We start from the raw sequence: 24,799 nt of genomic DNA, 5'->3' as shown, positions 1-24,799 counted from the left end.
AATGGCTTGCTTCCCCTGACTTGCTCAGCCTGCACTCTTATAGAACCCAAGAGCACCAGCCCAAAGGTGGAACCACCCACAAGGGGCCCTCACCACTTGATCACTAATTGAGAAAATGCCCCACAGCTGTATCTCATGGAGGCACTTCCCCAACTGAAGCTCCTTTCTCTGTGATAACTCCAGCCTGTGTCAAGTTGACACACAAAACTAGCCAGTACAGAGTGTGTGGCAGAAACTAGACACTGAGAATATAAAATGTCTTAGAATATAAGTGTCATCTGTCTGTCTGTCTGTCTGTTTGTCTGTCTGCCTGCCTGCCTGCCTGCCTGCCTGCCTGCCTGCCTCCCTTATCTTTCTCTGACCTCTTCCTGTATTTCCTTCCCTCTTCTTCCATTTTTTACCACATGGTCTGGCCCAGTGATGTTCTGTCCAAGTCCATGGAGCTAAGTGACCATGTGTTGATGTCTCTGAAACCTGTAGCCCAGCTCCATCTTTCCTTTGTTGTGTTGTATTTGGCCCCAGTGTGATGAAGGTTTTCTTGGAGAGAAGAGAATGGAGGTTTGAGGAGAAGCAGAGATTCATTGAGGACAGGTAAATCTGCCGAGAACGGCTAAAAAATGAGCTAGTAGAAGAAGAGAAAGCTGAAACTAGGGAAACACTTATTTACTTGCTTTTATTTTTATTCATGTGTGTGTATAGATCTTTGTGTCTATGTGTGGGTACCAGTGGAGGGCATAAGAGGGAGAATCAGGGTTCCTGGAGTTGTACCTGGCAGCTGTGAGCCACCTGATGTGGGTGCTTGGAACTGAACTCTGGTCCTCTGGAAGAGCAGCAAATGATGTTAATGACTGAGCCACCTCTGCAGCCCCAAGATATCTGTGTGTGTGTGTGTGTATGTGTGTATGTGTATATGTGTATATGTATATAATTATACACACACACACACACACACACACACACACACATATATATATATATATATATATATATATATATATATATATATATTTACCTAAGATGGCAGATATTAAAACTTGTGGCCTAATCAGGGCAGCAATGATTCAGTAAAGACAGACAGATAAAAGTGGCAGAAGTCAGGATGATAGAATCCCTCTTCCTTGCACTGGGAAAGACATGAGGGATGGGGTAGGGGTCTTTTGTAGCCAGGAGGGTGTACCTCCCCTGGCATGGAACAAGCAAAGCTAATTAGTTACCTGCCCAGCTATAGCATTAAAAGTCCAGTTTTAAGATGAAGAATTCCAGATACCAGGCAAAGCAGGGTAGTCGGTCATTCCATCAAAGAATGGACCAGCTGTGAGAGTACACAGCTGGGTGAAGACAGCAGGTGGAGACTGGATAGAAGGAAGATGAGGTAGCCTTTCATCTTGGTTTCTATTTTCTTGGTGGCTTAATCTGTGAGATTGTAATCTGAAGGCAGAGATGTGGAGGGAGGCAGGCTGTGGGAACAGATGGGTGTGAGCTCATCAGTATGCAAAAGGAGAAAGGGAATTTGCTAACAAAGGTAGGGGAATATCCCTGCAGTGCTAGGTGGCAGCTTGAGATTGGTAGTCAGAAGTTTAAGGGGATACTAGTCGGCATGGGAATGGGGTGTGTACTTCTCTGGAGTGAGCCAGAAGGCTGACATCCTGTTATAATGGACTCATTGGAAAGTACGGCTGTTAGATTATATAATTGAAAGAGATTCATTATTGGCAACACATTCTGTCTGTAGAACTGGGAAGGAAGCAGCAGAGGCCAACCTCTTGAGAATAAATAACAACTTCACCATCACATGTGCATGTGCATGTGTGTGTGTGACACAGTATGTGTGTGGAGTTCAGAAGTCAAATTCTGGTGTTGGTCTTTATCTTCCACCTTCTTTGAGACAGTCTTCCCCTGATTCTACCCCCACTATGCACAGCAGGCTAGCTAGGCTGAGAACTCCCTGGATCCTCTCTGGTCTCCACACCCCATTTCCCTGGAAAAGCACTAGGGTTGCAAAACCACACTACGGGGCTGGAGATATGGCTCAGAGGTTAAGAGCACGCACCGGCTACTCTTGCAGGGACCCAGCTTCCGTTCCTAGCACACACATGATGCCTAATAATCAGCTGTAGCTTCAGTTCCAGGGGACCTAATATCTTCTTCTGGCCTCTGTGGGGACTGTATACACATGGTACACAGACATAATGTCTACACATAATGCACAGACAATGTATACACATGGTGCACATACATAATGTGTACACATGGTACATAGGTATAATGCAGTGCAAGAAAAACACCCACTTGTTATAAAAAGGCTGAAAAAAAATCAGAACAAACAAAGGTGAACCACTGTACACCTTTGCGTTGCTCTGCATGGGCTCTGGGGGTCCATATTTTGTTCTTCACATTTGGACACAAGCCCCTTACTCATGAAACTGTCTTCCGAGCACCTCTTGGTGGATTTTGCATAATGGATCTTTAAGCAGAGTGGGTACCTCTAGAATTTGTAAAGTATGTGGGCGGGTTTGGAGCCAAGAGGGTTCACATTATACATCTGCCATCAACGGATCAGGTAGCTGTGATGCTCACTTAACTGGGAAGCTTAGTTTTGTCTTTCAAAAAATGTGGCCACACCCCACACCTCACCAGGACAGCGCTGGAGACAGAGGGAAAACTGATGGACTGACCAACGCCCAGGCCCAGATCCAGGGCTTTGAGTTGGCCCACTCCACCCTCTACCCCATCTGTGAACTGCCTGGTTCTGCAGATCCAAAGCTGCAGGATCTCCATGACACAGGGCAACAACAGGATATCCGAGAGGAGCCCTGGTGGGGATCCAGTACTGATGGTGTAGCAGAAGCCAGAGGCCTCGAACCAGACCAATGACTCATTGCAACAAACATTTGCAAGTAAAGCTGTTTGGGCAAAACTATGCTGTGTGACACACTGCAGCTTCCACAGCGAATTTTATTTTTTGTTTTCCTTTGGGGTAGTTGCAAGGGCAGAGGGCAGATATGGAGGTATGGGGAGATCAGGAGGATTGGGGTACATGATGTAAAATTCACAGAGAATCATTAAAAAGTTAAAAAAAAAGTGGCCACAGTAGTGACCTGTGCTGGACACTTAGCAGATGTAAGGACTGCGAAAGCATGCACAGCAATTGTCCCAAGTCCAAAGAGTGCTGACTGCTGGGCTGAGTCTAGGTTCTGAGTCTGGCTAGGGTCTGCAGTGTGGTTCGAGGATTACACTCAAAAGTTTCCAGTTCTGTAACTTTAATAAATATGGATGGAGGAAACTGCTGGCCTGTGGGTGTGGCAGCTGAGAGCTGAGTAACTGTGGTTGTTGGAGGCAGAGATGTGATGAGAGCCTGGCTGGGGTGGAGATGGAAAGTTCTTCATATGAGGTCCTGGGGGATCCGATGGATGGGACGGCAGCAGGGCTTCCTAGGACTAGTGTGTCACCTTAGGAGGTTGCTGAATTCCTGTCTCATGCCTTCTGCTTTATTTTTTCTTGTAGGGGCCTGGGATCAACCTCAGGGCCTTACATAATATGAGTAAACGGATCTCTCACCTCAGGCTCGTATCACATATGCTCTGTTATTATTATTATTATTATTACTACTACTACTACTGTTGAGACAGGGGAGGCTGACCTACTGCTTCAGCCCTCCAGCACCAGGATTCTAAGTATAAGCGTCCATGTGTCTGACTGGTGCTCTGTTTCAGAAGGCAGGAACAAGAGGCCATTTCAGAAAGCATTTATTTAAAAGTTGAAATGCCCTTCATGTAAAGACTTCACCTCCAGTTATCCTGCCTCATGAAGTGACTCATCCACTCCCTGGAGGCTTCTGCACGGCCAGGGCTTTATTGAGCCAACTACAGAGACGTCAATTGTTGGACGATTGCTCCCATTTTGTCATGTCTTATAACTTGAAGGCGACTTACTATTTTTTTATTTTTAAAATTAAAATATTGATTACATCACTTTCCCCCTTCCCATTCCTCCTTCTAGTCCCTCCCATGTTCCCCTCATCTTGTTCAGATTCAGATTCATGATCTCTTTTGATTTCTGAAGATAACTTTTGAAAAAGAAAATAAAAAACCCTCAGATATAGAGAACTCAAAATGCTTTTGAAGAATCAGTTCTGAAACCCTTAGGCGAGGCCGGGCAGTGGTGGTCCGTACCTTTAATCCCAGGTCCTGGAGGACTATGGCTTGACTGTAGAGTCCCTTTGCTTGCTGGATTTGTCCCTGCTGATGGAGGACAACAAAGCAGCTATGTTCTTTGGAGAGGAGAGAGAGCAACGATGACCTTACAACTCCCTTCTCTCCAAGGAACAGCCAGCTTGAGGGAGCGAGGCAGGTATTACTGTTCTTGTGAAGGGTGGTGACTGTAGTTTTGGGCAGAGGGCAGGCCGCGGAAGTTGGAGCTGTTTCCAGGGCTCCTGACTCAGTTCCTTGTGGTCTGTTTTCATTTTTTTCATCTGAAATGTTGTGAAATCCCAGACTTCAGCCACACCCACGTAAATTCTGAGTATATTTGTGGTACATTCCAACTCTCTGAGGGCTGTGGAGAAGAGCTGTCACCTGCCAGGGCCCCCTTCTCCTGACCCGTGTGTGGGGGATTTTAGATGTGCTGTGTGGGGGTGGGGGACCAGCTGCAGTGGTCCATACGGATTGTCATCTTGACAGGATCTAGAATCGTGGAAATGACCAGCCTCCTCTAAACACACCTGTGGGGGATTATTGCAATTAGTTTAGTTGAAGTAGGAAGGCCTACGCTGAAAGTGAGGAGCACCATTCCGTAGGATGAGGTCCCTGTCTGCATACAAATGTGGAGCACCACACTCACATCTTGCTCTGACTGCGGATGCAGTGTGGACCAGCTGTCCAAGCTTCTGTTGCCGTGGCTTCCCCCATGTCGGGCTGTTCCCTCAAACTGTGAGCCAGAATAAAGTCGTCTTTCCTTAGGTGGCTGCTGCCACATTTTGTCACAGCAACTGAACAAGAAACTCATAATACACCAGCCATCGTGTTTCTTTCCTGGATTGTCCAGGGTTTTAGTACTCCAAGTCAAGTGGTCCAGGGTAGGTTGGTTGTCTTCCTTCCTGAGACATTGGGGTATGTCTGGTTTCCTCAGAGAGGTAAATAAAGGATCTAGCAGGGCATAGGACTCAGAATCACTCACAGTGTTTCATAAGTGTACCCTGGTGAGTCTGATCAAGTGGAACCCGGGGAGAGCCTTGTGCAGAAGGTTAGGCACCACACCTTGTCTAACCCTACTGCAGGGGGCTGGAAAGGGAACAGCCTAAGGTGACTTACGGATGAGGCGGGAGGACGGGGCAGAGAACATCATGAGTCCCAGTCAGGGTTTTCACTTCTCCCACGCTCCAGAGTCACTGGGTGCTGACAAAGCTCGGCTTTGTTCAGTACAAAGGGTGACTGGGTGTTTTCTGGCTGGAGGCCCGTTAAGAGGCTGTGCCAATGGCAAGAAGTGAGTGTCCACTCCAGCTTCTGCCAGGCCACCTTGTTGCAGAACTGATGGCTGTATACCATGCCCTGCAGTCCCTTTGGTGAGGGGATCAGGAGAGGCCATCTCTAGGGCCTGTTGTAGCTCTGATCTTTGGTATGTGGGGAGGCAGAGGCCATATTCTTACCCTTGGTAGGCAGCTGTCAGTTCTGCTGCTTGTGGACAAAACCCTGTCCTTGCTGAGCCTTGGGCTGCCTTCCTCAAGGACACTAGGAGGTGGAGGAGCTCTTAGATAACCAGTGAGTTGATGGCCGAGGGCTCCACACCTGCAGTCCTGTTACAGAGAGCAGAGGTGCTTCTCAAAGAGTGGGTGCTTTGATGGCTCCCTGAACCACATGATCCAGCTCTCTCTCCCTCCTCCCAGGGTTTATCACATTTACAGTACTTTATCCTCATCCAGAGCTAGTATATGAATATTCTGTAGGCATGGCAGTGTGGGGCAAGATATGAGGTTTCTGGGCTCTTGGAGTGACATGCCCTCACTGAGGTTCCAGGAGAACAACCCGAGGTGATACAACGAAGTGTCATATCCAGCTAATGGACGAAGTGTCATATCCAGCTAACCTGACAGCTTTGGTAGAGTGTGACTTTTTTCTTTAAATTTATTTTTATTTCATGTGTGTTGCATGCATGTCTGTGTGAGGGTGTTGGATTGGAGACAGTGTGAGCTACGATTGAGTACTGGAAATTGACCCTGGGTCCTCTCAAAGAGCAGCCAGTGCTCTTAACCTCAGAGCCATCTCTGCAGCCCCAAGTGGGACTTTGTATAGACCACTGTTATGAGTGTCCCAGTGTAGCATGATGGTCAGGAGGATGGGCTCTGGAGCCTGCTTTCCTGGATTGAGATATCGTCTCTGACATTTCTCTGGTGGGTCACCTTGGGGGAGGTAACTAACCTCTCTGAGTCCCACTCTTCCGTATTTCATTCATTTATTATTTATTTTTAAATTTCTTTTTGAGACAAGGTTTCTTTGTATAGCCCTGGCTGTCCTGAAACTCACTTTGTAAACCAGGCAGGCTTCAAACTCAGAGATCCTGTCAAGCTGGGAGCAGCCTGCCTCTGCCTCCTGAGTGCTGGGATTAAAGGTGTATGTCACCGCTGCCTGGCAGTTTTCCCAACTTTAAAATGGGGATAATAATGTCCTCTGGGTTGGAAGATTGAATGAAGAAAGTGAAAGGCAGCTCGGAGTGTTGCCACCAGTGACGGAAAACAACAGGGGCTTGAGGTATTGAGACGCTGGTGGTCTAGGGCTACCAAAATGAAGTTCCACAGGTGGGTGGGAAATTCACAGAAATGTATTTTTTACACAGGTACGGGATCTGCAAGTTCAAGGTCTGGTTTCTCTTGGGGGCTTTTTCCTGGTCATCTCCTCTTCTTCTATTTCCCCCCCTCTTCCTCTACCCTTTTACCCCCTCTTCCTCTATCCTTTCCCCCCCTCTTCCTCTACCCTTTTCCCCCTCTCCTTTCCCTTATCCCGTCCTCTTTCTCGTCAGTGTTTTATTTTCTTAGATAGGGTTTCACATAATCTGTGCTGGCCTAAAACCTGATGTGTGGCTGAGGCTGCCCTTGAACTGCTTCCAAGTGCTGGAGATGGCAGGCCGGCACCACTGTTTGAGTCTCTCTCTTCTGTTCCCTTTCCCTCTTCCTCTGTCTGTCTGTCTGTCTGTCTGTGTCTTACTATGTAACTTAGGCCCAGTTCTCAAACTCACCCTGATCCCTGTCATGGCCTCCTAATGGCCAGCATTACTGGTATGAGCCACTGCTCCTGATTAATTGTTTTTTTTTGGGGGGGGGGGCAGTCTTGTTCTGACTGGCCTCAAACTCGTAGTTCTTCTGACGACCTCCTGACTGAGGTGGGCTTACACTCCTCTCCCAGCTCTTGGGCTCCTTGGCAACTCTAGAAGTAAGTCAGAATTTCTCATAGTAGACGTAAACAGACTTCTGGGGAGTCTGTTTCTGGGCAGTGATTCTGTCCGGGTTCAAGTACTGGTCTTGCTGTTGACTCTCTGAGTCTCCCGAGATTTGTTTTTGTTTTTGATTTCATAGACCAGGGTGTCCCCTCGAATTCAGAGATCCATCTACCTCTGCCTCCTGAGTGCTGGGATTAAAGGAGTAAGCCCCCACTACCTGCCTCTGGGGTGGGTTTTAAGTTTCTTTTCCTTGATACCTGATTTCTCATGTGCTTGATAATAATGGGTACATTTTTTGCTTTTATTTGAATCAGGGCCTTATCATGAAGCGTTTGCCGGCCCAGTACTCAGTATTTGGCACTGGCTGGCCTTGAAGTTCCTGCCTTAGCTGCCCATGCTGGGATGACAGGTGTGCCCCATCATGCCCAGCTGTGGCTAATCCTTGTTCTTGCTGTCCTTACTGTTCATTCCACCTCCGCATTTCAATTGGTTCTGAGTGTACTATTTCCCCTTAGAATGAGGATGAGCTGGAAGAAATTCCCCTAACACCACTGTGGTCAAATAGTCATCAGGGAAGCTGAACCAGAGCTATCAGTCATCACACACACACACACACACACACACACACACACTAATGATACTAATTAAAAGGGCTTTGTGAGTAAGGTGCTTGCTGAGCAAACCTGGTGAGCTAAGTTCAACCCCCGGAAGCCAGATGAAGGTGGAGTAGAGAACTGGCTCTGCACGGTTGTCTTCTTACTATGTGCTCCCCACCCCCAAAGAATAAATAAAAAGGAAACTTCACGAATAGCGCCCACTCCCCCATCTTCCTGTATGTCGATCATAACAGAGCCCCCTCTGCAGACAGAGCGATGGAATAAATCAACTGTGCAGCATAGAAGGAGGGACTCTAGGGTTTAGGCTACTCGGTTCCAGCCTTAGCCCCTGGTTTAGGCATCTGGACTTAGCCTCAGCCTCCCTCATGCTGGGAACAGGACACAGAACCATGGACATCATAATATCACGTACAGGTGACTTGAGATGACAGGGGAGTGTTCTGGATGGAGGAAGCAGTCAGAAATTGCTAACTGTACTATTGTTCTCTTTGGGTTGGGCCTGTGACACACCAAGCATGTTCCCTGGGAATACGTTGCTGATTATCTGTCAGAGGCCACCTATCCTGAGATTAGGTTTTCTTTTCCTTTTTCTTTTCTGCTATAGGCTTTGCTGCTTCTACTAATTCCAGTTAATCGTTCTAAGCAGTTACCAGCAACAGTCCCATCTCCTGGCTGTCTCGGGAAAAGGTGTGAAACAACGGAAGATAAGTGTCTGGGAATGAGGAAGTTTCTGGAACAACCTCCCTCTGATCCCGTATCTTGCCCTAGGCTTAGGCCATAAATACCTTATGCTCGCTCTTGGCTTCCTTCAAACTGCATTCTTGTTCTGAGGATTGACCTGAAGTTTTGGTAGAAAAGAGATGAGACCCAGACCTATCCTTGATACAACTAAAGCTCCACAAAAAAGTGGTTCTGAGACATTTGCTTTTCTTGAAGTTTCTTCCCCAGCCTTTAATGTGATTGTGTGTATGTGCATGTGACACACTCACACACACACACACACACACACACACACACACACACACACACACGTGTCCATATTCTTGAGGAGGCCAGAGGTCAATGTCTGGTGTCTTCCTTGATCATCCACAATGACTTTTGTTTAGTTTGGTTTCTTGAAACAAGGTTTCTCTGTGTAGCTCTGGCTGTCCTGGGACTCACTCTGTAGACCAGGCTGGCCATGAACTCAGAGATCTAGTTACCTCTGCCTCCTGAATGCTGGGATTAAAGCACCATTGCCTGGTCACAATGGTTTCTTGAGACAGTCTCTCACTGATCCCGGGGCTCACTGACTAGGCTGGGCTGGGTGGTCAGTAAGCCCTTGGGTTTTGTCTGTGTCGACTTTTGACCCGAATGCTGGGGTTATGAGCAATGCCACCAGTTCTTATGTGGGTGCTGGGGTTTTAGACTTAGCTCCTTAAACCTGTATGACAGTCACTTTATACACAGAACCATCTTTCCAGCCCCTAGGTTGGACAGCCTCTCCCTTTCTTTTGGGGAAGGTAAGGATGTTCTAGGCAGGGAGGCAGCAGGAACATGCAGGGCATGTCTACCAAGTTCTGCGTGGCATAGTGTGGCTGGGGTGTTTTACAGCAAGCAGGGTATAGTGAGACCTTCCTGGGGGAGCAGGGAGCTACCGGTGGTTTTTATGTAAGAAAGAGACATGAGTTTGCTTTTGTTTTGATCAACATCCTAACCATCAATCAGCGATTGTAACAGCGATTATAACAGCGATTATAGTGATCAATAGAAACCACGATTTTTTTTGTGCTAGGCATTAGCTAAAGTGCTTCAACATGACTCATCTCATTTAATCCTACCTGAGGGACAAGCTAGGAGAGCTCACAAAGTCTGTCCACACAGCAATAGGGCCGAGACGAGCCAGCTGTCCAAACAGGAAGTTAATGTTGTTAACCGTTCCTTAGTCTCCCTAAACCTGGTGTCTTCATGTCTGATATTAACTTCATAGGTTTTTTTTTTTTCTTTTCTATTCATGTAAAACCCTTGGCGTAGTGCCTGGAACACTATAACAACTCAATAAGGGTTAGTCATTGTGACTTTTGTGGCTAGTTCCCTTTTCAGAGTGTCCCCTGCTATGCCAGGTGCTGGGTGGTACCAGTAAAATTGCATGGGTTGGAACCAGTAAACTGGGCTCATAAAGCCATTTCTGTCAGTGTAGGGTGAAGAAGAGGGTGTGCTTGCTGCATCTGCTAGTGCGCTCTTTGGTTGCCTTGGTAACCGGTCTAGACACCTGGTTCTCCTTGCAGCTGGTGCTTCTCCAGTTCAGGTCTGGGAAAAATCTGTGTTGTCCCACAATGGTTTCTCTGAGTTCATCCCTTCCCTCTCTGTGTTTCTGCTGCAGCTTAGTGTGTATGTATGTATGTATGTATGTATGTATGTATGTATGTATGTATTATGTGGGTATGTGGGTATGTGCCCATCCCACAAATGTCATAGTGGAGGATGAGCTGAAGGGAGCAGAGGCAGGAACTGGCCCAAATTTATTAGGGGAGAACTCATGAGCACTGGGAGTGTTACAGATGGAAGTAGAGAGAAATAGATTTTAGGAATATTTTGGATTTAGAATTAATATGCTGTGACAATTTAACACCACAAGGAGAAGTAAAAACTAAGCTTTCTCCTGAAAACTCAGATATATTTCTTTTTTTTTCTTTTCTGCCTTTGTTCAGAGAAATACATTCACCTGTGTGATATCCAATCTCACCTCTAGGCTGGTCATTTCTAGTTAATTAGCTTCCCTGTTTTTTGTTTGTTTTTATTTTTAGAGATTTATCTATTTATTATATGTAAGTATACTGCAGTTGTCTTCAGACACTCTAGAAGAGGGCATTTGGATCCCATTACAGATGGTTGTGAGCCACCATGTGGTTGCTGGGATTTGAACTCAGGACCTCTGGAAGAAGTCCTTAACCTCAGTGCTCTTAACCTCTGAGCCATCTCTCCAGCCCAGCTTCCCTGTTTTTAAATTAAAATTCTTAAAAAACGTTATTTGTTTTCGTCTTATATATCTGAGGGTTTTGCCTAAATTTTGTTTTGTTTGGGAACAAATCTCACCTTGTAGCTCAGGTGGGCCTGGGTCTCTCAGCAATCCTTTTGCCTTAGTCTCCTGAGTGCTGGAGTTACAGGTGTGTGCCAGTACTCTCTTTTCTTGGCAGGCGAATTCAGCATTTCCACGATAGAAGTAAAAACTGGAATCCAGAACGATTCCCCCCCCCCCCCCTCTGGAACTTGCTTCGCCTCCTGCGAGTACCACTGTGGTCCAGGCAGAAGGCTACAGAACAGTGATGAGCAGTGGGTGCTCCCCATCCTGCCACCCACTCCTCCTGGCCCTGGAGTCAACACCATTACTGTGTTGGAAATACCCTCACCGGGCTTCGGTGCAGCCACCACTTCTCTTCACACCTTCTCTGTCTCTCACTCTGGTTCTACATTTCAACCACAGGGGTCTCCAGGGCCACAAATCTGCCTCTGGACCTTGACTTCCAGCTGCCTGGCACTTTCGGCATGCCTACTCACTTTCTGTGCCATCCAAAGTTCTCTCTCAGATCTCAGCTTCCTCAATAGCCCCATATGTCAGCCATTTTCTTTATCTTGGCATCCTTGTACTCCCCACGATGTAGCCAGTCTTTCTTCCCATGCTCCTCCGGTGTTCCGGCTACCAGGACGCTCTTTCTTGGCTTTGCATGGCCCACTTCTTTCCAATCTCTAAACCTCAGTTAAATCTTCTCTGCTAGATCACTACTACCTAGCTCCCAAGCAGGTTCCTCACTCCCATTTACACTGTCTTAACCAATTGTTTCATTCAGAGCACGCCCTGATCTCAGGGTAGTCTCATGTATCCCAGGCTGGCCTGGAACATACTTGATACATAGCTGATGATGATCTTGAACTTCTGATCTTTCTGCCTCTACCTTCTGTGCTACTATTATGAATGTGGGCCACTATGGCTGATTTATGTGTTTCTGGGGATCGTACTACAGACTTTGTACATGCCAGGCAAGCATTCCTCTAATGGAGCTACATGCCTGGTGACACAATATAAAGATTTTTATTTATTGTCTTTTTTTTTATTGTGTCTCCCCACTACAATGTGAACTCTAGAAGAGGGTAGCCTGGCAGTTCAGAACAGACATGTCTTTTAAGTTCTTTTTATTGGTGGGACATTGGTGGTGGACAAGTTATTCCTAGAACAGGGTAATCTCTCCCTGTAGGTAAGAAAGGCTTCGTACCTGAGCTTCAATCAGGGACTGTGCCTAACCCACTGAAGTCAAAGAATCACTGTTCCATCCGTAACCCGAAAGGATTCTGCTACCCAAAGAGAAGCGATAGCTTGGGGATAAGCACTGAACACTGTTTTCCATACATGCACAGGGCTGATGGATACAGGGTGATCGGGGTTGGGGTTGGGGTTGGGGTTGGGGTGAAAGGGGTGGGGGTGGGGTGGATTCTGAGGCACAGTCTCTGCATTTGATGCTCAGCAGCCCTTTAGCTCTTGAGAGGGCAGCTCTTGGGTGTTCTTCCTTGGGAACTGTCTACCTCGTATTTTTTTTTTGAGACTGGGTCTCTCACTGGCCTGGGGCTCATGGACTAGTTTAGGTTGGCTGGCTGCTGAGCCCCAGGGACCTGCATGCTTCTGCCTTGTGGTGCTGGGATTGTGTGGGTCCTGGGACTAAATTTAGGTATTCACATTTCTATGGCAAGCACTTTACCCCTACTAAGCTATCTCCTCAGCTTGAGGGTAAAGGTTTTGAACTGAGGTGGGATAGTTGATCTCTGTGCTTTGAAGGAGACACAGGATGAGGTAACTGTCACTGGGACAAGTGGGGCACTTTTCTGAGAAAAGGCAGATGCATTTTACAACATCAGGACAGGACAGTAGGCTGGCAAGAAACATGTAGATGGCCAACTGCCTGGAGATTCATTTTTCTTATGTGTGAAAATGGACTGCCTTGCTGATGTTTTGAGATTGTATTTTTATCCTTGGCCTTTTCTTTATCTTTAACGTTCTAACATGACAGTTTCTTCAAAAATATCCCTTCTGTGTGGCTATACACTGGGAAGCCCAAGCATGGATCCGCCCTTCAGTTTCCTTGTTGATGGAGGGAGTGGCCGCGTAGAGCCAGGGGTGTGACTGTCATAAGATGGAATCCTGAGTCCAGGTCACTTAAACAGTGTACAACTTGGGGCTGGAGAAAAGGCACAGCGGTTAAGAGCACTGGATGCTCTTCCAGAGGTCCTGAGTTCAATTCCCAGCAACCACATGGTGGCTCGCAACCATCCGTAATGAGCTCTCATGCCCTCTTCTGGTGTGTCTGAAGACAGCAACTGTGTACTCTAAGAGAATAAATAAATCTTTAAAAAAAAAAATGAAACAGTGTAACACACCTAAGCCCTGAAGAGTTAGGTGGGCAGATGGCTCTTGATCCCTGAGTTGGCCTAACCAGACTTGGGATCCAGGGCCAGGTCTAATGCTTATATGCTGGGCCTTGTTGACAGCTTCCAAGCCTGGGACCTTATCTATACAGGGCTGGGTAGTGGCAATTGATTCTTCTCTCTCCTCCCTGCTACAGTCATAAAGTGTGCTGGCTCCTCACAGTGCATCTCCGCCCACCCCCCTCCGGGGAGCCTGACCGTTAGGTGTGCCCCAGCATAAGATAGAGCTTTTGGTCACTGTTACTACCGGTTCCTTCCTCTGGCATCCGTCCTCCTCTGTTTTTGGGAATGATGGCGTGAGGCCAGCTAGTAGGATTAGGAGCCAAATCTTTCTCCTCTGTTTATTCACATGGTTTCTATGGATATGGCAAAAAAGCAAACAGAAGTTTGACTAGATATACGTGCTTGATATCCTGCAACATTTAAAACTAGTGTCTACTTACGTAGGAGGCTAAAGACATAACATTATGTTAAAATGAATAATGGCCTCACACCAGAGGGGGAAACGGCTTTTTAAAGGAAAAAGTTCTCAGCAAGAAGGAACGTGCAGATGCCTCACTGCTCTGAGAAATGCTAGCTCCCGTGTCCTCTCAGTGGTTTCTCTGTGCTGTCTAGGTGTGAGTTCAGAAGGGACACTTTCTACTAGACCACCCTCTTCATCTAGCACATGGGGTTGGGCTTGGAACAAAGGAGGGCTCTGTGCATGTGTAGGGCACGTGAGGGCTCTGGGACAGGTAGATGTTGAACAAGTTTGTTAGGACCCAACAGACTGTTCAACTCAATAGTGTCTGACTGTGGCTGGTCTGCCTGGAGTCTCTGCTTTGTCATCTCTGACATGGGAGTTTATTTGTTCTTATTATTTTTAATAGAACATCTTTCATTTATTCTTGGAAGAATTCCTACACGTAAGTATCCATTCCAACTGCCCACTATCTATGCCCCAGGCACCAGGACATACCCCCTTCCCGCTTGACCCCTCTCTATTTTTGTGGCCCATTGAGTGCAGTCATTGCTGCTAATTGAAATGACAACTGATCTTGTGCAGTTCCTGCATAGGCAGCTGGCTGCAGTGAGCCCATACCCCTTGTCCCATCTAGATGACAGCGACTTGCAGTACTTCTCTCCAACTTCTTACGTTCTTTTGTCCCCTTTCCAATATATTCCCTGAGCCTTGTGGTGAGGGGTTAGCAGAGATGACTGTTTAGGGCTGAACTCTCACTGCTCACTCAGCCTCTGCTCTTTGACTGTTTTGAGCCTCTGCCTTGGCTGCTGCCCACTGCACAGAGAAGCTTCTCTGGCCAGGGCTGAGGGCAGCACTGATCTATAGGTAAAAACAAAAGCATTTAGTTATAAGGCAGCATGTTCTTACAGCAAAGGCAAAGTAGTAGGTATCCCCACAGGGCCTATTACTAAGTTTACGGTATCAGGCATGATGGCATGGGACCCTAAAGTAGAATGTTTTGTACTGTCACATCATCTGTCCTGATGGAAATAGTCAATCACCAAACATGAAGTAACTGGAACTTTCTACTTAAAGGAGAAATCCTAGACGTGTTTCTGCTCTCAAAGAGTCAGCATCTAGCTGGAGAAAGGAAAGGGAGGCTGTGGAGATAAATCGAAGGCCACTTGAGGCGACTGGGGCCAGCCCTTCTTGCTGTGCAGACATCCTGGAAGGCAAGAAGTACTAGGCGGGGTGTGCTGACAGCCAGCCATGCTCTGCCTCCTGGCAAGCAGAGCAGGGAGAAAAGAGAATCTGGTATTCATTGTGTGGTTGTTTCTAATTTCCTTCTGCTTTCAAGATCCTCTTCTGAGGAAGAACGATGCCCTGAACAGCCAGGCTTGGCTTTCCTGGCACCGACCCAGCCAGAGGGAGGGCCAGGCACCCGAAAGCGTACAATGGAGAGTGCTTGCCGTACAGATGGCCTCTGACATCCGCTGAAAGTCACTGAGGATAAGTGAGGTGGAGAACAGCTGACGGAGCCAGCCCCCACCCCTCTCATGTATAGATGTTATTTTAAACTTTCCCCAAACTGCCAGGGCAGGACTCAGCCCGGGAGCTAAGGAAGACTCTATGCCGCCACGGCTCTGGGAGCAGGGGTGGTGGTGGGTACTGAGAACAGGTATAGATTACCCGGCAGGTTCAGCTCAAGGACCAGACCTGGGAGGGTCCTAGGCCGGGTCTGCCCGTTTCCACAGCCAGGGTCTTTAAGGCCATTCATGGGCAGAAGGCCCAGGGCTGTGTCCAAGGAATGGGGTGGAGTTTCCTCTGTCCTTGCTGGCTTCGCACTTAGCCTTTTATTTGTAAGTTTAGAACATTTATCAGCCTTTCTGGGTTCACTTTTCATCACCAGATAACAGGTTGGTTGCAAAAATGATAGGCTCATGTGTGTAAAGAGACAAGAGAGGCTGGAGGGTGTGTGATGTTGTCTGTAGTCTGTGGGATTCTGTCAGGAAAGATGGTGTAAGGATGGGGATTAGGAAGACTGAGTGAGGAGTGATGTCAGCCACAGTGGGCACAGGACAGTCATTTTTAAGATGCGACAACATTCAGAGGAGGGGACCTGGACAGATTGCTCAGTGGTTAAGAATACTTGCTGCTTTTCCAGGGGTCCCTGAGTTCAGGTCTCAGCATCCATATGAGATGAATCACAACTGCTTGGAACTCCAGCTCCAGGGGATCCAACGAACTCTTCTGGCCTCCATAGGCTTGCACTAAAAGATGTGACAATGTGACACTATTTAGATATATGGCTTATGTTTATAATCCCAGTACAGAGGAGGCTTAGGCTGAAGGCTCATTCATGAATTCAGTGTTAGACAGTGTTATCTAGTGAATTCTAAGGGATAGTCTAGGCTACAAAGTGAGACCATGTCTCAAAATGAGATAAAATAATAAAAGATGTGGGAAGGTGAGCAGGATTTTTGACATGTATATCACTGAAATGTGATGATATCATTACCGTTTGTTTCATATTTTCTGGTATTTATATTGAAGATTTATTTATTTATTAAAACTGTTTTACATTTATTTGTTCAATGTGTGTGTACAGGTGTCACAGCGCTCATATGGAGGCTAGAGGAAAACTTGTGGGACTCATTTCTCTCCTTCTACACTTATTTTTTTTTTTTTCTTTTTTGGTTTTTCGAGACAGGGTTTCTCTGTGTAGCCCTGGATGTCCTGGAACTCACTCTGTAGACCAGGCTGGCCTCGAACTCAGAGATCTGCCTGCCTCTGCCTCCCAAGTGCTGGGATTAAAGGCGTGCGCCACCACTGCCTGGCTCACACTTATGTCTGAAGATAAAAGACAGGTTGTCAAGCTTGCAAGCAAGCGCCCTTTCCTGCTGGGTTATCTTGCCAGCCCATTATTTGTTTAGTACATATCCCAGGCTGGTAGTGAACTTGTGAGCTTCCTGCTTTGGCAGGAAGTTACCGGTATGCCCCACCATGCCCAACTTTCCTGATTAATTTTTAAAACCTTTAGTTTAATTAAAATTGATTTTTAGCTGGAAATGTAACTCAGATGGTATCGTGCTTCCCTGGCAGGCATGAAACCCTTAGTGGAGAAAAGGCCAGGGCCGGCATTGACCCCAGGCTCCCTCCCAGATCTCCTGTTCTCTATTGTCTTCAGTGGGGACAGGTGTGGTCAGATGGCATGGCTATTCTTTCAGTCATGATTACAGGAGTGCACTGAGATGTGACCACAATATGAGTCATCATGAGATATTTTGGATGCGATCAGTGGTCATCTTTGTCCACTAGATGCTTAGGCACTGAGATGCAGGCGCAGACATTGCTACTCTTGGGCTGGGGGCTTGTCAGATCTTGCTTGCTCTGGTTTCTGGAATGGAAGAAAGTAATGGAGGAAGAAAGACACTGTGGAAAGCAGTCCCTGGGGCCTGCGGGCCTGGAAATCCTGCTGGAAGGCCTGGAATTTCGACTTCCTGTTTGGCCTGGCTGTTGTTCCCCCACATTTTTGGCCCTGACACATCCTTTTCCTCCCCCTCTCAGGATGTTTCCTCATCTGCAAAATGAGGGGGTTGTATTAGATCATATCTCAAGCCCCTTTATGTTCGCAAAAGTGATGATTCTGCCTCCCAGGTGCCTTCTCACTTTTCCCCCAGGCCCTTTTGATTGACAGAGAGAAGAGGAGGGAGAATGCACCTTCTATCTATAGCCCCAGCTCCAGACAGAGTGATCCAGCCCAACGGACAGTGGTCCAGCCCAGGAAATCAGTGGTATTGAGGTTGAAAAACCTCAGCTGTTTAGAGAGGGAGGGACGGAAGGTGGAAGAACTTGGTGTGTAAATGCTCTACAGATAATAGATAAATGACACTGAAAGAAAAAGAATGAAAGAGGAAGAAGACAGATGTGTGGTCAGGGTTTATAAGGGAGAGACCAGGAGCCGCTGGGACAGGATGGAGGTATTGGTGGCAACGTGCTTATAGCTTGGGTGGATAGACTGTAAGCTGCCGACCCCAGTATAAACCAGTGCTGAGAGGTGCTATGGTTTGGATGCTGAATGCTCCCTGAAAAAAAAGGCTATGTGTTAAATAAAGGCTCTTTCCCCAGGGTGCCATTGGGAGTTGGTAGAGCCTTTACAAGGTGAAGTCTGGTAGGAGAGACTTTAGGTTATTAGGGGTGTGTCCTTTAAAGGGAGGACCTCAGTTACTGCCTCGTTCTCTCTGCTTCCTGGCCATGGGCTGGGCTGTTCTGCTTCAGTCTCCTGCAGTTGTCATGGGCCTGGCAGAAATGAAGGTATTCTAAAATGTCACTTGTATCTCTCAGTCTAACGATCAAACTACAGAAATAGTAGACGCCGAAGAAATGGGAATTTTCCTGGAATTCTCAAGACGGGCAGAGGAAAAGTAACCCCCAGCCAGAGGGGGAACTTGTCTCCCAGAAAGAGATTTCATTCCGTTCTAACAGCTTGTCAGATCACCTTCCAGGAAGAGACTAAAACCCAAATAAAGATGGGTTATTGGTGGGCAGGGTCACAAATTGACAGGAACTGCTTAGATGTGCTTGTCAGTGTCCGTCTATCTAAACTTTGATCTCACTTCTGGACTCTGAAGATGGAGGTGGAAGCAAAGGTTGCTTGGTTTCTCTGTCCTTCTTCCCAGTGTGGTCATATTGAATGATCTCCATTCTCTGCTTTCCACTTTTTTTTTTTAAAAAATTTTTATTTTTTATTTTTTTGGTTTTTTTGAGACAGGGTTTCTCTGTATAGCCCTGGCTGTCCTAGAACTCACTCTGAAAACCAGGCTGGCCTTGAACTCAGAAATCTGCCTGCCTCTGCTTCCTCAGTGCTGTGATTAAAGGTGTGCGCCACCACTGCCCGGTTGCTTTCCACTTTTAATTTGACTCTTTCAATTGGCTTATTGAGGATGGGCGGCCGGCTGGACCTGACACACACAGGCTATGAACCCCAAGCTCTATAACAGCCCCCTGGCTCCATCAAAGGCCCAAAGGAATGGAGTGTTTCAGATCTTGGATTATGTTCTCCAAAACACATGGTTTCAGATAAGTATTTCTCATTATAAAAAAAGTATCCTGTTATTTCATTATAGTAACAGAAAGCTGACCACACGAGGAGATTGATGGCGTACCCCAATCTGGGTTCACTATGGAAGAGCTATCACCCTGTGAGGGACCCTTCCTCTAGAATTATGTAGGGGTGGCTGTTACTGTCACATGGCAGTATGAGGCTGACACACTGGGTGGTCCAGTGACTCAGGCAATCACTTCCCTATGAGCTCTAGTCACGCTTTCTCTTGCTTTTCATTAAAATGACAATCCAGTTGTTATCCCTAGAGTCATATAAAAGAAGATGAAGAGAAATAAGAACGGTGTCACGTGCCTGTAACTCCAGCTACCCAGGAGGCTCGAGAGACAAGGCTTGAAATTGGAGGCTAGCCCAAGCAACTTAGTGAATGGGACCTTGTCTACAAAGGGATGGGCAAGTAGCTGAATGCTAGAATGCTTGGGTAGCGTGTGCAATGCGCTGGGTTCAGCATCCAGTGGCTGTGAGTGCCTGTGCAGGCCAGGAGAAGGTGTTGGAGCTTCCTAACCTGGAGTTACAGGCAGGTGTGAATGACTTGACTTGGATGCTAGAAGCCCAATTCAGATCCTCTGGAAAAGCAGGAAGCAGGCGTAGTTTCTGAGCTGGCTCTCCCGCTCTGAAAGTGATTTCTGAATGGCTAAGGCTAGAGGCGGCTGCTCTCTTCCCGGCTCCTCTCCTTCATCTGCTATTTGAATGTTCTCTAGAACACATTGTTCTTTTCTGGTCTTGGGTTTGTACAGGGCACCCAAAGGACACACACTGACTCCTTACAGCTTCCGTTCGGTCTTTGCTGCATGGAAACCACACAAGGAGGTGCGTCCAAACCCAAACATAACCAACAATAGGAATTTCCAATGTTTCCTACTAGGCGCAGGTTTGTTTCGAGGTTCTGTTGGGGTGGGGTTGTGGGGAGGCCTTTTCCAGCCTGTGTAGACCGAACAGTATGGAGACATGCGAACAGAGTTTAGAATAATAATAATAATAATAATAGAAATCTCTCTGTTGTTGTTTTACAGGGCTGTAGCAGTGGCCAGGAAGAAAACTGCCCCCACTGGAGGTTGTTTTTGTGATTGTTCTTTGGAGCATTGTTCTAAAAATGGAAAATTACATCTTGCCATGCCAAAGGAAACAAACACCTGCAGTTGAAGGGACACCTTCTTTGAGGTGGCTTTTTGGAGCAAGCACATTGTAGCTACGGCCATTTCTGGATAGAGGCTGTGGCAGAAGTTTGACGGGAGATTTCTTTTTGCTTGCAAGGGATGGGATGTGGGTTTATTTTTGTAACTAGGGTGGGCTTTGGCAGCTATGGGTATAGGTGACTATCTACTTATCCACCCAATAAACATTTATCAAGCATCATCTGTTCTGTGATCACCTTGATGGGTTTTGCTTACTTATTTGTATTTTGAGATGGTCTCAAAATAATGATACCCAAGCCAGCTTCAAATTTACGATCCTCCTACCTCAGCCTAGGGAGTGCTGGGATTATAGGTATGCACCACCACGCCCTGTTGGTTCAATAGGGGTCTGTTCTGCTTCCTTCCCTGGCTTGCTCACATTCCTGGGAGGGTTGGTCATCACTACACAACATTTTTGTCACATTTTCTTCAGTTTTCAGAGTCAGCACATGACAGCTTGTCCGCATGACTGAGGAGCCAGGCAGAATTTCCACATGTCTCTCTCTCTTTTTGTTTCCTCTTTCTTCTCTCCCTCACTCCCTTCCCTTTCTCCTGATTAATCTGAAGCAGGTAGAAATAGAACTTTAGCCATCAGTCATTTCATTGATCTAGCCCTAGGACTTTCCAAACCATCCCGACATTGGTGGTACACTGGAGTACAGTCTGAAATTCTGTACTCTGAGGACAGACATTCAAAGATCTTCTTAAAAAATTATCTGGTTAATATTTAACATTCACCCACAAAGTAAAAAAAAAAAAAACCAGGCCTTAAAACTTACCAGGCATGAAATGAATACATTTCAGAACAATTTGTAGTTTAGGAAGAATCTGACTCTGTGACCTGACTTCATCTTCATTAGAAAGAAGAAGGTGGGCCCACAGGGCTTGATTCACCCCAAGGTCTTTGGAATTCTGCTTATTACCAGCTGCCTATTCTGCGTAGGCGTTACTAAGCAATAATGGTTTATATGTTGGGTCATCTGGGGAGGGGGGCTCCAGTATTCTTTCTGGGGCTGCTCGGTAATTGATGTGGTCTTATCTAGAATCAGATGGAATAAAAAGAGTCTTCAGCCCTGTAATAGAATTGCTATTTTAATTTTCATATTGGCACAGATTTAGTGGTGGCTCTCAGCCTATGGGGTACAACCCCTTGGGGGTCACATTAGCTATCCTGCATATCAGATAGTCACATTATGATTCATAACAGTAGTAAAATTATGGTTATGAAGTAGCAATGGAAGTAATTTTATGGCTGGGGGGGGGGCGGTCACCACAGCATAAGGATCTGTATTAAAGGACCACAGCACTAGGAAGGTTAAGAACCGCTACACCGGAGGCTCAGAGGCTTGGCACTGTGGACTCATATGTGGGTCTTGCTTTCTTTTCGTGTGCCTCTGTTTTTTGCTTTTGTTTTAATTTCCTTTTTTGTTTGTTTGTTTGTTTGTTTTTCTGAGACAGGGTTTCTCTGTATAGCCCTGACTGTCCTGGAACTCACTCTGTAGACCAGGCTGGCCTTGAACTTAGAAATCCACCTGCCTCTGCCTCCCAAGTGCTGGGATTAAAGGCGTGCGCCACCACTGCCCAGTTTGAGGGAATCTTAAGGTGATCCAATTTAGCAAATCAAAATTTAGGATGCCTCATTGAATGGGAACTTTTGGTGAGCCACAAGGTGTAGGCGAATCTTGAATAGTTCCTGGGCAGTGAAGGATGGAAATTGGTTCACCTGGGAATGGGGACAGTATGGGAGTGGGGGTGGGGGAGTCAGGGCTGCAAGCCAAAGGCATGATGGGGCAGCAGGATCTGAAGCAGAGCAGGAAACAGCGTTGTTCATGAGAGCCCTGTGTGACTCACTCAAGTGACTCACACTTGAGAGACTGAGGCAGGAAGGTTGCTATGACTTTGGGGCCTTGCCTCAGAAAGGAAAAAAAAAAAAGGTAGGGCCTGGCTCAGTGGGTAAAGTGTTTGCTGCACCACCATGTGAACCCAGGTTCAGAGTCCCAGCCCTCACACAAGAATGAATGAATGAGGGCTAGAGAGATGGCTCAGTCTCAGTGGTTGGGGGCACTGACTGCTCTCCTGGTGGTCCTGAGTTCAAATCCCAGCAACCACATGATGGCTCACAATCATCTGTAATAGGATCCTATGCCCTCTTCTTATGCCTGAAAACAGCTACAGTGAACTTACATATAATAAATAAATAAATCTAAAAAAAAAAGAATGAATGAATGAATGAGTCACTCACACCTGAGTCTCAAGGGTGAGTTTAGCTGTTCACATCTTCATCTAAAGCCAGTAAGATCCATTTTGGATGTTTGGCTTCTTAAGCTGTGTGTGTGTGTGTGTGTGTGTGTGTGTGTATGTTTTAAGCCATTAACTTTGTGGTAATATGTTAGACCACTGTAGGAAACAAATTCACAGGTCACTTGCAATAATCCAGGCAACATGCTGACGGCCTAGTGCAGGCAGTGGAGCAGAGCAAAGAACTGAATTCCAGGTTAAAATGGACAGACTCAGAGATTGAAATGGAAACCTAAGATTAGAAGGCCAGGAGAACTCATCACCCCACAGGTCTTTCTCCTCCCCCAAGATCTACTCCTCACCCCTATTTCTTTCAGGGCACCTCTGACCACATTTCTGTCCTAAGGTCGACAGGGTATCTGCTTTACTGATCGGACTTTCTAGGAGGATTCCCTCCACCCCCCGGAAGTGCTGCAGTGTGATGATGCCTTGTAGTCGACAGGGTGGTTGCAAGCTATGGGCACAAAGCTTCAGGTACTTTGTAAAAGTCTTAACAAGGCTTGTGTGCTGGGCTGGGCACCTGTTTGCTGGCCAGGGAAACGAATCCAAAGTTTCTAGCTCCCGGCTTATCAATTCTGAAGCTAGCTACAATGCTTGCTTAGCTGAATCTACTTCTAGATTTTTTTTTGCATATACCATAATTTTATAATTTTAGTTCACAGAAGTACAGTGAGTGGCTAGCTACTGATGATTCTAGTCTCACGTTCTCTAAGCCTGTTGATCTATTCAGTGAGCCCTTGGGAGGACCGTCCCCTAATTACAGGCTTCAGAGCACATTGTTTGCCTGGCCCTATCATCATCAATCAAGGCTTCTTTTATCATCTGTTTGAAGCCCTTTGGAGCAACTGATCATGCAGTGGTGAATTACTACCCACAGCTGCCTTGGTATTCACAAACAGCATGCCTGGTGTCAGCTGCAAACGGCAGAGCATTTTTACCCCCTTCATCTTGATAAGGCCGGTGAGGGCTGGTTTTGCTTTCCCCTTCCTGCCTTGTGAGTCACAGATTTTTCTGCCAGACTCACCCTGCCTCACATGTCAGACTGCAGCTTTCCCGATCCAGGTTACAACCGGCTAATCTCCTGAGTCTGCAACAGCAGCCCCTCTGTAGAGACCTTCCAGGCTAAAATTCCTGTGGTTACAGATGATGGGGATAGCATAGTTTTAAATTTTTCTTCCTCACCCAGATTCAGAGTTTCCTTCACAAAGTCACCAAGACATATGGCCTTTCTCCTGCCCAGGTTCCTCAGAGTTACGAATGTTAAAATTAAGAGTGCTAATGTTTTCCTTCCTTTCCTTGCCTTTCTCTCTTTCTCCCTCTTCCTCTCTTCCCCTTCCTCTCTCCCTCTCCCCTTCTTTCCCTCTCTTTCTTTCCCTTTCCCTCCTTTTGTCCCTCCCCCCTCCCTCCCTTCCTTTCTTCTTTCCTCCCTTCCTTCTTTCGAGGCAGAAGCACAGTCTCACTAAGCAGTTCTGGGCTGGTCTAGAACTTGTTACATACCCAAGCTGGCCTCGAACTCACAGCCATCTGTCTACCTTTGCCTCCTAGATGCCAGCGTTAGAGGTGTGACTGTACCTGGCTATCGATTTTTTTAGACAAAGCTGGCTTTGAATTTGTAGTGATCTGTCTGCGTTTGCCCCTCACGTGCTGTGATTACAGGTGTGCACCACTAGATGCTGCTTTTAATTTTTTTTTTTTGACTCAGAAACATTTAAAACCTTGTCTTCAGAGTCTGTGCTTAATACTTTTCAAGTGTATATTTGTACATCGCCCTCCTGTGATTTAGTTTGCCATATTCATAGTGAAGATAGCTGCTTATAGGAATAGAAGTGTAGTTCTAGCTGACCTAGAACTCAGGCTGTCTGCCTTTCAGATTAAAGGCAGACGTCACTAAACCCAGCCTCTCTTCATTTTTGAAATGTAACAACCACTCTTAACTTGAGGTTCCTTAATCAACAACATCAAACCAAACTGGCTTTGTCAGAACCTTGGCCTATTAGCAGAATCAAGATTTTAGCTTAGCAGGTCAGGGAATAAGCAAAAAAAAACCCAAGCCACTTCCGACATGTCTCTAATTTCATTTACAATGCATAGATAATTCACCTTTTCTGGGGCTGCAGTCTTTTCATTCTGCTGTGTGTGTGTGTGTGTCTGTCTGTCTGTGCACACACAGTCAATCTCAGGTGTTATTTTATCTCCCACCAGACAGATTTTCTCCCTGGGTGTGGATTTGCTGTATGTCCATTCGCTGTCATGGGTGCTGCTG

At 46.6% G+C, this 24,799-nt stretch overlaps 1 long non-coding RNA gene across 2 annotated transcripts in view; it reads left to right on the top strand.

Moving 5' to 3' along the window:
• Positions 1 to 20,419, top strand: part of LOC127690784 (uncharacterized) — a 40,108-nt gene extending 19,689 nt beyond the window's left edge. For both annotated transcript variants that reach the window (XR_007979186.1, XR_007979187.1), the window contains exon 3: positions 20,077 to 20,419. This is a non-coding gene — a long non-coding RNA (uncharacterized LOC127690784). The remainder of the gene's footprint in view (positions 1 to 20,076) is intronic.
• Positions 20,420 to 24,799: the final 4,380 nt, after the last annotated feature.

The sequence above is a fragment of the Apodemus sylvaticus genome, chromosome 1, assembly GCF_947179515.1.
Source record: "Apodemus sylvaticus chromosome 1, mApoSyl1.1, whole genome shotgun sequence".
Classification (NCBI taxonomy): Eukaryota; Metazoa; Chordata; class Mammalia; order Rodentia; family Muridae; genus Apodemus; species Apodemus sylvaticus.
This window is presented reverse-complemented; position numbering and strand designations above follow the sequence as displayed.